Source organism: Lathyrus oleraceus, chromosome 4 (genome assembly GCF_024323335.1).
Source record: "Lathyrus oleraceus cultivar Zhongwan6 chromosome 4, CAAS_Psat_ZW6_1.0, whole genome shotgun sequence".
Classification (NCBI taxonomy): Eukaryota; Viridiplantae; Streptophyta; class Magnoliopsida; order Fabales; family Fabaceae; genus Lathyrus; species Lathyrus oleraceus.
In genome coordinates, this window is record NC_066582.1 from 17,785,001 (window position 1) to 17,798,366 (window position 13,366).

General features: G+C 41.0%; 1 non-coding gene across 1 annotated transcript; it reads left to right on the top strand.

Annotated features, from left to right (window-relative positions):
- The first annotated feature begins 12,481 nt into the window (after positions 1–12,481).
- On the top strand, positions 12,482–12,588 carry LOC127077679 (small nucleolar RNA R71). The gene has a single exon (XR_007787464.1). It is a non-coding gene; the product is annotated as a small nucleolar RNA R71 (small nucleolar RNA).
- Positions 12,589–13,366: the final 778 nt, after the last annotated feature.

The window sequence follows — 13,366 nt, forward strand, 5'->3', positions numbered from 1 at the left end:
TATCCATTTAACAACCTACAACCCGGTTATGGATAATCTTCCATGCGAGGTTATTATCTACGTTTTGACGGCTATAGATAATATATCTCATGCACTCTTTGGTCAATCCTTCGATTGTTACCACCAGCAGAGTAAGATTCGAATTCCCTGTGGAATCGGATGTTCATCCTTTAACAAGTTTGCCTTTTCTCTCTTCAGGATGTTTTCGGTCGTTTATCCATCTAACAACCTACAACCCGGTTATGGATAATCTTCCATGCGAGTTTATTATCTACGTTTTGACGGCAATAGATAATATGTCTCATGCGCTCTTGGGTCGAAGTCGTCCTCCCCAGCCGAGTAAGATTCGTTTTCCTCGTGGAATCGAATGTCCATCCTTTAACAAGACTGCTTTTCTAAGCCCTCTTCAGGATGTTGAGTGTTTTGGAACATAAACCAATTCACGCTTTGGTCGGTCACCCGTTTCATGCCTACAACCCGGTATCCATGGTGTTCCTTCCTGTTTGCTCACTGTCATGACCTTGATCCCCGAGCGGAGCAGGTTTTTCATGAAATATCTCTCCAGCAGAGTTTATCCTACCAGAGGATTGGGCGAGTTATCGTGGCAAATCGATATCCACATCCCCAGCTGAGTTGTTTCTACTTGTGATTTTGTGGGTCTCATCCCCAGAGAGTTTCCTGTTTTAGCTTCCCCAGCGGAGTTTCTCATTTCCCGAATGGAATTTTTACGGATTGATTGGGTAGTCCCCAGCAGGTTTCAGTCTGTTTTCCCCTAGCAGGGTTGGGTCATTTCTTCCCAACAGAGTTGCTTCATTACTCCCCAGTGAGTTGACTTGTCTCCCTCTAGTGGATTCGTACTGTTGGTTCCCCAGCAGTCGTGTGGTTTCCCCCAGTGGATCTATCTTGAAGATTCCTCAGCACAGTCGACCTGTGTATCTCTCCCCGCAGAGTTCTCATCATATTGCATTGCATATAGTAATCATTGCATCCTCAAAACTGCGTAGCATTTCCATTCCAGATGGAGCATTACGCCATAGAAAAATTCAAACATATGCATTCATGTGTTCAAAACCACATCAGACCGTATTCCCCGGCAGAGGCGGATCACCTTTATTCATCATCAGCACCAAGTCAGCTACAGTTGCTTCGACAGCATTCAGAATTGCTTATCCCCACAGAGGTTTATTTCCTCACCCGATGGTGACAGAGGTTTGTTTCCTCACCCGATGGTGACAGAGGTTTATTTCCTCACCCGATGGTGACAGAAAGCTTGTTTCTCCCCCAGTGAGATTCCCAGCAAGTGATCAGCCTCGTTTCAACACATCAGATTTGATTCTTGTGATACCAGTAAGTGTCATGTCAACACCCGCGTGTGTCTTTCTTTTCGGTGTCGGTAAACACCATTGTTTCGGTGTCGGTAAACACCTAGTCCCACCCAGTCATCGGTAAATGTCTGGTCATTCTTTTTGGTGTCGGTAAACACCATTGTTTCGGTGTCGGTAAACACCTAGTCCCACCCAGTCATCGGTAAATGTCTGGTCATTCTTTTTGGTGTCGGTAAACGCCATTGTTTCGGTGTCGGTAAACATCGAGTCGAGTCCCACCCAGTCATCGGTAAATGTCTGGTCATTCTTCTTTTTGGTGTCGGTAAACGCCATTGCTTCGGTGTCGGTAAACATCGAGTCGTTCAACCCAGTCATCGGTAAATGTCTGGTCATTTTTGGTGTCGGCAAACGCCATTGCTTCGGTGTCGGTAAACATCGAGTCTTTCTTTCAGTCATTGGTAAATGTCTGATAAATCCCCAACAGAAATCCCCAGTAGAGTCATCTGTAAATGTCCCACCTGGTTTTCAGTTGCAAATATTTGTTTGTCCTACCCCCAATAAATTTCCCATCCCAGTCATCGGTAAATGTCTGGTCTTTTTGGTGTCGGTAAACGCCATTGTTTCGATGTCGGTAAACATCGTGTCTCATCCCAGTCATCGGTAAATGTCTGGTTAATAAAATCAGAATCCCCAGAAGTCGTCGGTAAACGTCTCGTCTGGTATCACCACGAAGATTTTGTTTCTCCCCAAGTGGAGATGCCATCGGTAAATGGCCCAGCTTTCTTCGATATCGGTAAATATCGAGCTCCCAGTTGCAGCAGCCATCGGTAAATGGTCTTGCTAAGTTTGACATCGGTAAATGTCAAGTTTCTTTGAAGCCACCATCGGTAAATGGTTTTGCTTCCTTTTCAACATCAAACTATTTCCCAGCAGCCATCGGTAAATGGTCGTGCTGAAGTTGATATCGGTAAATATCAAAGTTTTAACCATCGGTAAATGGTTTGTTTTTTCAGAAGTTATTTTCCCAGCAGCCATCGGTAAATGGTCGTGCTGAAGTTGATATCGGTAAATATCAAAGTTTTAACCATCGGTAAATGGTTTTGTTTTTCAGAAATTTGTTTTCCCCAGCCGCCATCGGTAAATGGTCGTGCTGAAGTTGATATCGGTAAATATCAGGTCTCCAGTTTCCAGCCATCGGTAAATGATCGTGCTGAAGTCAATATCTGTAAATATTGAAGTTCCAGTTTCTTCAACCATCGGTAAATGGTTTCGCTTTTCTGAAGCTGTCTTGCAGTTTGTCATCGGTAAATGACGTGGTTCTCCTATATTTCATCCAGTCGGTGCAAATTTCTACGGTTCTTTTGTATTCAATCCCTGTTTACCCTGAAAGTCTGACAGCCATTGCTATCATCCGTTCGGGTTCCCAGCTGATTGAATAGGGGCAGCTGTAGCACCTCAAATTTGCACCTATCATTGTACATATCATTTCATATTAGGTCATAGCATATCATAACCCATTGCATAACATTTGCATTGTCCTCAGTTGCCTCAAGTGCAAGCAAGCAAGAATTAGGTCAAACTGATCAGGAGATCAGCCAACCATTCAAGCAAAGTTGTTTCACAAGGAGCAAAGGCCCTAGGGTTTGTCCATCAAGTTCACATGCCTTAGGGGTCTTTTTTGAAGTGTTCAAGTCAAGGGTTGAAGGCTCAGATGTCATCAGTCAATGCAAAGCCAGGTCAGAAACCCTAGATAATCAACAGTCAATCAAAGCAGTGGATGGTGGCCATTCTTGTGGAATTTGGGCACCATGGTCATCAATCAAGAGTTCATATGTCTTGTTACATCATTTGAAGTCAAAGTCTCAAGAAATTAGGGTTTGGAATTCATCAGAAATACACAGTCAAGTCCAAAAACCCTAGAAAGTCAAAGTTGGTCAACTGTGGTTGATTCTTTGGATTTGATGGATAGAAATGGTTTGAAGGAGCTTATTCATGTCCTAATAGGTCTTATATGTCATGGCAATCAACATCATGGAAGAATTTGAAGCCAATCAGAAAATTTCCAAAAATAGAAACTGGACCTGTAATTTCAACTGCCAAAAATAGAAACTTCTTGATCCTCAACTTGCATCATGATACAAGCTTCAAATGAATTTTTGCCCAACATGAAAGTTGAAGATCTTGTCTTCCCATTTTCAAAAAGTCCAAGAACTCTCAAATCCCATGCATGGTTGTCAAGATGTGATCAAATCATTTTCACCAATTTTTGAACTTCAAAGGGCCATATCTCTCAAACCATAAGGCCAAAATTGGTGGGGTTTTTTCCTACAAACCACATTTTTCCTCCTCTTTCCAAAAATATAAACATCATGTACCAAAACCTTGCCAATCAAAATGGCATTTTTTGACTTGTTTCATTTAAAAATCAAGTTTGACTCACAGTTGACTTTTTGATTTATGGACTTTTTGCACAATTGACCAATTGGGATCCACTTTATACCATATTTGCGACATGTTCCAAGCATCATTTCATGTTCATGCCATCTCCATACCACATTTTGGACCAAAAGTGCAAAATGGACAAAAGGTGCAAATAACTTCACAAAATGAAGGCAATGCTAGCAAGTCTCGAAGCAACCAAAAAACAGCAAATTTGTTGGTCATAAGCAGCTGGTTTAAGGCCCAAATGTGCAGCAATACACCTCCTTTTTTTTTCACTTATGCCAAGCTTAGCAAATGTGCAATTGATGCATTTTAAACCAAACAAGTTAACCACTCATGAAACAACCAAAGACAGCATTTACAAAGGTCCTGTACAACATCATTAAGGCCCAAAATCGTGCCATTCACACCTCTCTATCCACTTAAGTGCAGCTTAGCATTTTTGGCATTTTTGTTCATTTAGTTAAATTGGGATTAGCATATGATTAAGTGAGCATAAACAGATGATATAAGTGCATTTTTCTGCTGAATGGAACCCTAGCCACAAGCCTCACACGACCAAAAAACCTCCATTCCTTCATTCTTGCATTTTTGGACAATTGAATTTTCTGCTCACAAACTCCAAAGAGCACGACCTGCCATTGATTGCAGCACCATATACCTTCATTATAGAGTCCATTGCAAGCTTGTTTGCACGACTGTAAAGCCTTCTCGAAGCTGCTCTCTCTAAAGTTCACTCATGACAGTTCATGGTTAGAAGAAGATTGGAGCACCATTGATCCATTTCTCCTCATCCACTCTTTAGCTAGAGCCTTGTGGAATTTCTGTTGACGCATCTTGCAGCTCAAGGGTCATCATCCCGGTTCTGCCATGGATGGAAGGTCAGAAATTCGTTTTCAAAATTCATAAAATATCATGTTGGTTTATGTACATCTTGTTACCATGATTACACTGGAGCTTCTACTTTTGATTTTCATTGAGTTTTGTTTGAAATAACTTGGATTTATGTTTGTAATGTCAAACTTATTTACTTCAATTTAGGATGACCATGGCGTTTTGTTGCATTTGGTACTTGATTCCATAATGTACGAAGTAGGGATTAGTGTTTGGTGTGTTTGCTTTTGGTTTTCATGAATGTTGTTCTTGGCCTGAGATCCATCGCGTTTGAGTGTGAGCTGCCCAGAAATTTCCTTTCCCTGCGTGTTACTGTAGCTTCATTTAGGGTTTTGTTTAATGCATGAAGAAAGGTGATTGGTCCACAGCGTGGGTCATACAAGCCATTGATTGGCTCTCGCGGTTGCTGACTTTTGTTGACTTCCCCCACTTAAGTGAAACGCTGAGTTTCACACTCAGCAGGGGGGCATTTCGGTCTTTTGTTTTTTTACACCAATTATTTCATTTGTTCATTTATTTTATTCAATATTCCTTTCATTTTTTACACAACTTACAAAATTCTTAATCCAATCATTTTTGATCCTAAAATCTTGAAATTTTTTCCACATGTTCATAAAGGTGTCTTTTATTTAATGGTGAATTTTAATTATTTTTCCATGGTCTGGATTTTAAATGATAAATAGTTTCCCAACATGTATGCAAAATTGGTACATCTTACCGTTTCAATTGTGAAATGCTCATGACATATCCATTGCCTTTGAAACTTTTTGTGGTGAAACTAGACACTTTGACCTTTGTCTCCATATAGACTTTGTGCATTTATCATTTGTGGATTGGGAGTTATGATTTTTTGAAGTCATGTGTTACAATTGTTGCTATACCATGAACATGCATCTTCACAAATTTTGTTCACATGCTTCCCTACATCCAAATGCCCCCAATTTTTGCATGAATGATCCTTTGTATGTCTATTTCATGTATGAATTTTCTTGGAATTTATCTTTCTGTTTTCCATTTGATTGTGAATTTTCTTCCATGCTTGGTCATTTGTTGACTTTTTGTGCTATGCCTTGCCAAATCCTTTGTGAAATTCTCAAATCATATTGTATGTCCATGAAATTTCATATGTGACAACTAGACTCTTTGAGCTTTGCATTGGTGTTAATCTCATTCATTTCTCTTCTGTTTTCAAATTGATATGATTTTTTGAAGTTGACCCATGCTTGTTGACTTTCACCATGCTTACTTGAATTTGGTATGACTTCATGATTTAATTGCCTGCCTTCCTCTCATCCAAATGCTATGAAATTTTACATGTATACCATGTTAGATGCTAGGATTGAGTGTGATTTATTTCATAATTTTTGAGATTGTTTGAGTTGACTTTTGAATGAAGTCTTTGCTGTTGACTTTTGTATGCTTTTCTTGCCATGCTTTGCATTCTTTTGCATATGAATTGACATTGATGCATGATTTGATTATGAATCCAATTGAGAATGCTTCTTGAATGTTTAGACATGAATTGGGTTGACTTTTGCTTGCTGCCTTGACCTTTTTCTTTCATCTTTGACCCTAGGCTAGTCCTAGTGGTCTTCTGAGCTTACAATTGAGCTATTGTTTCAGGTTGGGCACCAATGCCTCAAAGACCTTTCAAATTTGGTTGAGTTGATTTGTAAATATCATGTACTAACCCTTGTTTTGTAGGTGACTCATATGCTTGAGTCTTTGTGCCTTGCACAATTGGTCCTTCTGTGTGACCATTGGTTCATTTTCTTTTGCTTTTGACTGTTGACTTGTGTACTAATGAGTTTGACTTTTTCAGGTACCTTAGTTGCTTAAGTTCTCTGAACTTGCTTGCTTTGCTATTTTAGCATTTGCTTTTGAGGTATAAATACTTCTTCTTCATGTAGTCTGGAGACCCGGTCTGTTATTTGACCGGGCAAACTGTCTGAAGTCCTCCTTAAGAGGCAATGCCTGTGTTTGTTTAAAATTGTCCCAAGCAGGAAAAGTCCTTCAAGTAAGGCAATTGGTGGAAGGTAGGGATATGCAATCTATCCCCCACTACTCTTGTTGTGTCATCCCTCTGCTCACACTGCTGTGTGTTGATGCATTGGGATACAAACCCAAGATCTTGTACAAAGTGTACAGTGTCAGAGTCTTCGAGTATAGAAGGGTTCCCACTTTCTGGACCCATGCTCATTTGTCTATTAGCTCTCCCTGGCCAGGGATAAGAGCTGTGAGGTCTCATCCTCACTTCATCCCTTCATCTGCTTCACCTTAGCCTCTCAATGGCAAGGTTAAGAGCACACTTACCCTATTCCAGTTGGCCCTAGTGCCTAACCTTTTGCTTGAGCCTCTTGTATGCATATAGAGTGTGCTTCCTGTGATTGCCTGTTTGCTTTGCCTCTTTAGGTGTAGCTTAGACTTGTTCTTGTGCAAGATAGGTTTAGCTTAGGCTAATCCGTGCTTGTCTTCGCCCTCGTTGCGATCTTTTCTCTCGCCCTCGTTGCGATCGAGACTTCCCCTTTCTCTCGCCCTCGTTGCGATAGAGTCCTTTTTCCCTGCCTGCCGAACTACGGCAACTCTGATTCTCATGTTCAGATGAGATACGTAGGCACGAGACGCGATGTCTTGCCGAGTTTGACTAACCACTAACACTAACTCTTTTCTCTCACCCCTGTGTGATTGAGATCTCTCCTTTCTCTCGCCCTCGTTGCGATTGAGACCTCCCCTTTCTCTTGCCCTAGTTGCAATCGAGACTTTGCTTCTTCCTGTGTCTGCTTAGGATAGGTTGGCCCGCGTGCCATTTAGCTAGAAACCTTAACTTAGGGTTGACTTTGCATGACAACATCTAGGCTCGAGTCGTAGTCTCCCTAGAGTTGTGTCTCCCTCTGTTATCTGGTTAGGCTAGATCCTTGTCCCTGCGTAGGGGAACTACATCGCCCTGATCTTCACACCAGATGAAGTATGTAGGCAGGAGATTGAGCTGATCTCTCCGGGCGCCCTTTTTCCTTTTTGTGTGTGTTGTCTGACCTTTGCTAGGCTCGAGTCCCTGACTCCTTAGCATTTGCTGTCTGTTTTTGTGTGTTTGACAGTTATAGGCTGAGTCCCAGACTCCCTATCCATCTGTTGTGTTGTTTAGGTTCGGATGTCAATGTAAGTCCAGCGATTGGCATTTGGGCTCCACGTTTACCTCTTTGCGTGTGTTTAGGTTCGGATGCTGACATAAGTCCAGTGATTGGCAGTCGGGCTCCCCGTTTGCCTTTGTCTTGTTTTGTTTGTGTGCGTGTCAGCCGAGCTACGAATGCTCTGATTCTTCTCTCGTCCGAGAAGATACGTATGCATAGGATACGATATCCTAGCGAGCATGTGTCGTTTCCCCAGTCCGAACTACTTCGACTCTGATGTCTATGCTTGATAGACTAAGTAGGCCCAGGATGCGACATCCTGCCGAGTTCAGTTTCAGTCAGTCTCTTTCTATTCTTTCAGCCAGTAGTGTGTGTGTGTGTTTGAGCAGTGTTTAGCAACCATTTTCCTTTCTAGTGTGCGTGGATCCCGTAGAGTACTACGGATGCGTAGGGTGCCTAACACCTTCCCTTCGCATAACCGACTCCCGAACCCATTCCTCTTTGATCGCGAGACCATGTTCTTTCCTAGGTTTACTTCGAGCGTTTCCTTTCCCTCTTCTGGGATAAATAACGCACGGTGGCGGCTCTGTTGTTTCTTTCTTTTCCCGCCGGTTTTTCGCGCGATGCGACACTTGGATATGAAATGCGATCCACCATCACTGACTACTATTCTTGGGACACCAAATCTTGGAAATATTATATTCTTAAAGAGTCTAGTTACTACTCGTGTGTCGTTTATTGGAGAAGCTATAACTTCAATCCATTTTGATACGTAGTCAACCGCTACGAGTATGTACTTGTTACCGAGAGAAGGTGGAAAAGTTCCCATGAAATCTATCCCCCACACGTCGAAAATTTCTACTTCCAAGATGCCCTTTTGTGGCATCTCGTCACGTCTAGATATGTTTCATGTGCGTTGACATCTATCACATTTCTTGATAGCCGCATGCACATCCTTCCATATGTTTGGCCAATAAAGACCGGCTTGTAGGATTTTGGAGCAGGTCTTGGATGTACTTGCATGTCCACCATAAGGAGCGGAGTGACAGTGTTGGATTATATTTTCTACCTCTTCTTCAGGTATACACCGACGGAAAATACCATCGGGCCTCTTTTGAAAAGTAACGGGTCATCCCAGTAATAGTGTTTTATGTCATAGAAGAATCGTTTCTTTTGCTGGTAGGATAAATTAAGTGGAACTATTCCGGCAGCTAAATAATTGACGAGATCAGCGTACCATGGTGTAACACATATAGCTAAGGTGGTTTCTACCTGTTTATCAGCTTTATTTTCTTCCAAAGTAGCTATAAGTTTATCGTACGAGAAATCATCGTTGATCGATGTTCTTTCTGGTTCAAGGTTTTCGAGTCTAGAGAGGTGATCTGCTACTATGTTTTCAGTTCCCTTCTTGTCTTTGATTTCCAAATCGAATTCTTGTAGCAACAGGATCCACCTTAGGAGTCTAGGTTTGGCATCCTTTTTTGTTAAGAGGTACTTGATAGCAGCGTGGTCGGTGAAAACGATTATTTTAGCTTCGACCAAGTAAGAACGAAACTTATCTAGTACAAACACTACTGCTAAGAGTTCTTTCTCGGTTGTGGCGTAATTCATTTGTGCTTCATCTAGAGTTCTACTTGCGTAATATATGACGTGAAGCTTTTTATCCTTTCGTTGTCCTAAAACAGCGCCCACGGCGTAATCACTAGCATCACACATTATTTCGAATGGTTCGTTCCAATCTGGTGTCTGCATTATGGGCGCGGAGATCAATGCTTGTTTAAGCGTTTGAAATGCTTCTAAACATTTATTGTCGAAGATGAATTCAGCATCTTTCATCAATAGTCCGGTTAAAGGTTTAGTTATTTTAGAGAAGTCTTTAATGAACCGTCGGTAAAAACCGGCATGTCCTAGGAAGCTTCGTACTTCTCTCACAGTTTTCGGAGGTTGAAGGTTTTCGATTACCTCTATTTTGGCTTTGTCTACTTCAATTCCTCTATTTGATATGATATGTCCTAAAACAATTCCTTCTTGTACCATAAAGTGACATTTTTCCCAATTAAGTACTAGGTTTACTTTTACACATCGTTCTAGAACTCTTTCTAGGTTTTCAAGACATTCTTCAAAGCTTTGTCCGCATACGGAAAAGTCATCCATAAATACTTCCATGATATTTTCGAGAAAATCGGCTAATATTGCCATCATGCACCTTTGGAAGGTTGCGGGAGCATTGCACAAGCCAAACGACATTCGTCTATAAGCGAAAGTGCCAAAAGGACACGTGAATGTTGTCTTTTCTTGGTCATCAGGATGAATTGGTATTTGAAAGAAGCCCGAGTAACCGTCTAGATAGCAGAAATGAGAATGTTTTGCTAATCGTTCTAACATCTGGTCAATGAATGGTAAAGGGAAATGATCTTTTCGGGTTGCTTTGTTTAATTTCCTATAGTCAATGCACATTCTCCATCCCGATTCGATTCGTTTGGTTATAATTTCTCCTTTTTCATTTTCGATAACTGTTATACCTTCCTTTTTTGGTACTACGTGTACAGGACTAACCCATTTGCTATCAGATATAGGATATATGATACCTGCCTCTAATAACTTGGTTACTTCCTTCTTTACTACCTCACTCAGGATCGGGTTTAGTCTCCTCTGATGTTCCCTGGAAGTTTTACAGACTTCTTCTAGCATGATGCGGTGCATACAAATAGAAGGACTTATTCCTTTAAGATCGGTGATGTTGTACCCTAGTGCGGTTGGATATTTTCTTAAGATATGTAGGAGTTTTTCGGTTTTGAGCTTTCCTAGGTCTGCATTAACTATCACTGGTCGTTCAAGTTCTAAGTCTAGGAATTCATATCTCAGATTTTTGGGAAGTGTTTTCAGGTCTAGGGTTGGTTTCTTAAGGCATTGCGTAGGATCCGGTGTTATTGCTAAACATTGGTTGAGTTTGTCTTCTACAAGATAGTCAGACAATTTATCATTTTCTAACTTTGTTTCTTTATGCATTCATCGATGATATCCATGAAGTAACATGTATCTTCTATTGCAGGTGCTTTCAAAAATTGGGAAAGAATGAACTCAATTTTCTCTTCTCCTACTTCGAAAGTGAGTCGTCCTCGTTTTACGTCTATGATCGCACCGGCAGTTGCTAAGAATGGTCTTCCCAATATAATGGGTGTAAATTCATCTTCTCTAATGTCCATAATTATAAAATCGGTTGGGATGTAGAATTGACCTATGCGCACGGGAACGTTTTCAAGAATTCCTACAAGATATCTAACAGAACGATCTGCTAGTTGCACAGACATTTTAGTTGGTCTTAATTCTCCCATTTCAAGTTTCTTGCATATGGATAAGGGTATAACACTAATACCGGCTCCTAAATCGCATAAGGCTTTATCTATGACAAATTTTCCTATGTGACAGGGTATAGAGAAATTACCTGGATCTTTAAGTTTAGGAGGCATATTCTGGATTATAGCGCTACATTCAGCAGTGAGTGTAACAATTTCGCTATCTTCAAGTTTCCTTTTATTAGAAAGAATTTCTTTTAAGAACTTAACATATGAGGGCATCTGCGTAATAGCTTCTGTAAACGGAATTGTGACGTTTAATTGTTTCAGTAGGTCAACAAATTTTTTAAATTGGCCCGCATTTTTGGTTTTAATAAGCCTTTAAGGGTAAGGGATAGGTGGTTTATAAGGTGGTGGAGGTACATAAGGTTCTTTCTTTTCTACGGTTTCCTCATTACTCTCTTCCTTTTCCTTAGTTTTACTTTCTTCCTCAGTTGACTTTTTAGAGTTTTGGTTTTCAGTTCTTGAATCTACTGGTCCTTCCACTTTCGTTCCACTTCTTAGTATGATTGCATGAGCGTGGCTTTTCGGGTTAGGTTGGGGTTGTCCAGGAAATGCACCAGTTGGGGTAGCAGTAGGCGCTTGTTGTTGAGCTACTTGTGATATTTGTGTTTCCAGCATTTTGTTATGGGTAGCCAAGGCATATACTTTACTTGCTAGTTGTTTGATTTGTTCGCTAGTGTGTATATTCTGGTTTAAGAAATCTTTATTGGTTTGCTGTTGAGAAGCTATGAAGTTCTCCATCATTATTTCCAAGTTGGATTTCCTAGGAACATTATTGTTAGGTGTAGATGGGGTCGGCTTTTGATATCCAGGAGGTATAGCTGGGGCTTGATTTGGAGCTTGTCCTGGTGCGTATAAAGCATTATTACTCTTATATGAAAAATTATGATGATTCTTCCAGTTTGAGTTATAGGTGTGCGAGTAGGGATTTCCTTGGGCATAATTCACTTGTTTTGCTTAGATTCCTGTTAGGAGTTGACAATCTGCAGGAGTGTGACCTTGGATTCTACAGACTTTGCAATTCTGAGTTACGGCAACCATGGTGGTTGGAGGTGATACATTCAAACTTTCAATTTTCTGGGCAAGGGCTTCCACTTTTGCATTAACATGATCAAGGCTACTTATCTCGTACATGCCACTTTTCGTTTGAGGTTTCTTTACCGTTGCTCGGTCGCTTCCCCACTGATAATGGTTTTGGGCCATGCTTTCGATAAGTTGATAAGCATCGGCATAAGGTTTATCCATAAGTGCACCACCTGCTGCGGCGTCTATTGTTAACCTTGTGTTGTACAAGAGACCATTATAGAAGGTATGAATCACTAACCAGTCCTCTAAACCATGGTGTGGACAAAGTCTCATCATGTCTTTGTATCTTTCCCATGCTTCAAAAAGAGACTCGTTATCTTTCTGTTTAAATCCATTTATCTGGGCTCTCAACATAGCTGTTTTGCTCGGAGGAAAATATCGGGCGAGGAAGACTTTCTTCAACTCGTTCCATGTGGTGACTGAGTTGGAAGGAAGAGACTGAAGCCATCTTCTAGCTTTATCTCTTAACGAGAAAGGAAAAAGACGAAGTAGAATTGCCTCTGAAGTGACACCATTAGCTTTAACAGTATCAGCGTATTGGACAAATACGAATAAATGAAGATTTGGATCCTCGGTAGAATTTCCAGAGAATTGATTCTATTGCACTGCCTGTAGCAGCGAAGGCTTAAGTTCGAAGTTGTTTGCTTTGATTGCGGGTGGAGCAATACTCGAATGCGGCTCATCTTGCGATGGAGCGGCGTAATCTCGAAGAGCACGAGCTGGTTCTGCCATCTCGGGTATCGATGAAGGAAGAAGATTTTTGAGGTCGGGAATTTCGATATGAGGGAGATTGTTTGCAGCACGATATTCCCGAATTCATCGTAAGACTCGGAGATATAGTTCGATGTCGTTGATTCGTAAGTAAAACGGCTCGCCTTGTGAGCGAGTGTATGGCATACAAATCAACGAAAGAAGAAGAAATAAAAATTGCCTTAGTCTCTACAGTGTAACAGAAGAGTTACGATATCGACTAAATAAAAGTCCCCGGCAACGGCGCCAAAAACTTGATCACGACTTTATGAGTCGAATTGGGATACAAACTGCAAGTGCACAGTTCTATCGCGTAGTTTTAAAAGATATCGATCCCACAGGGACTTATGAATCGATATACCGTTTTCTAAGGTTACTTCGT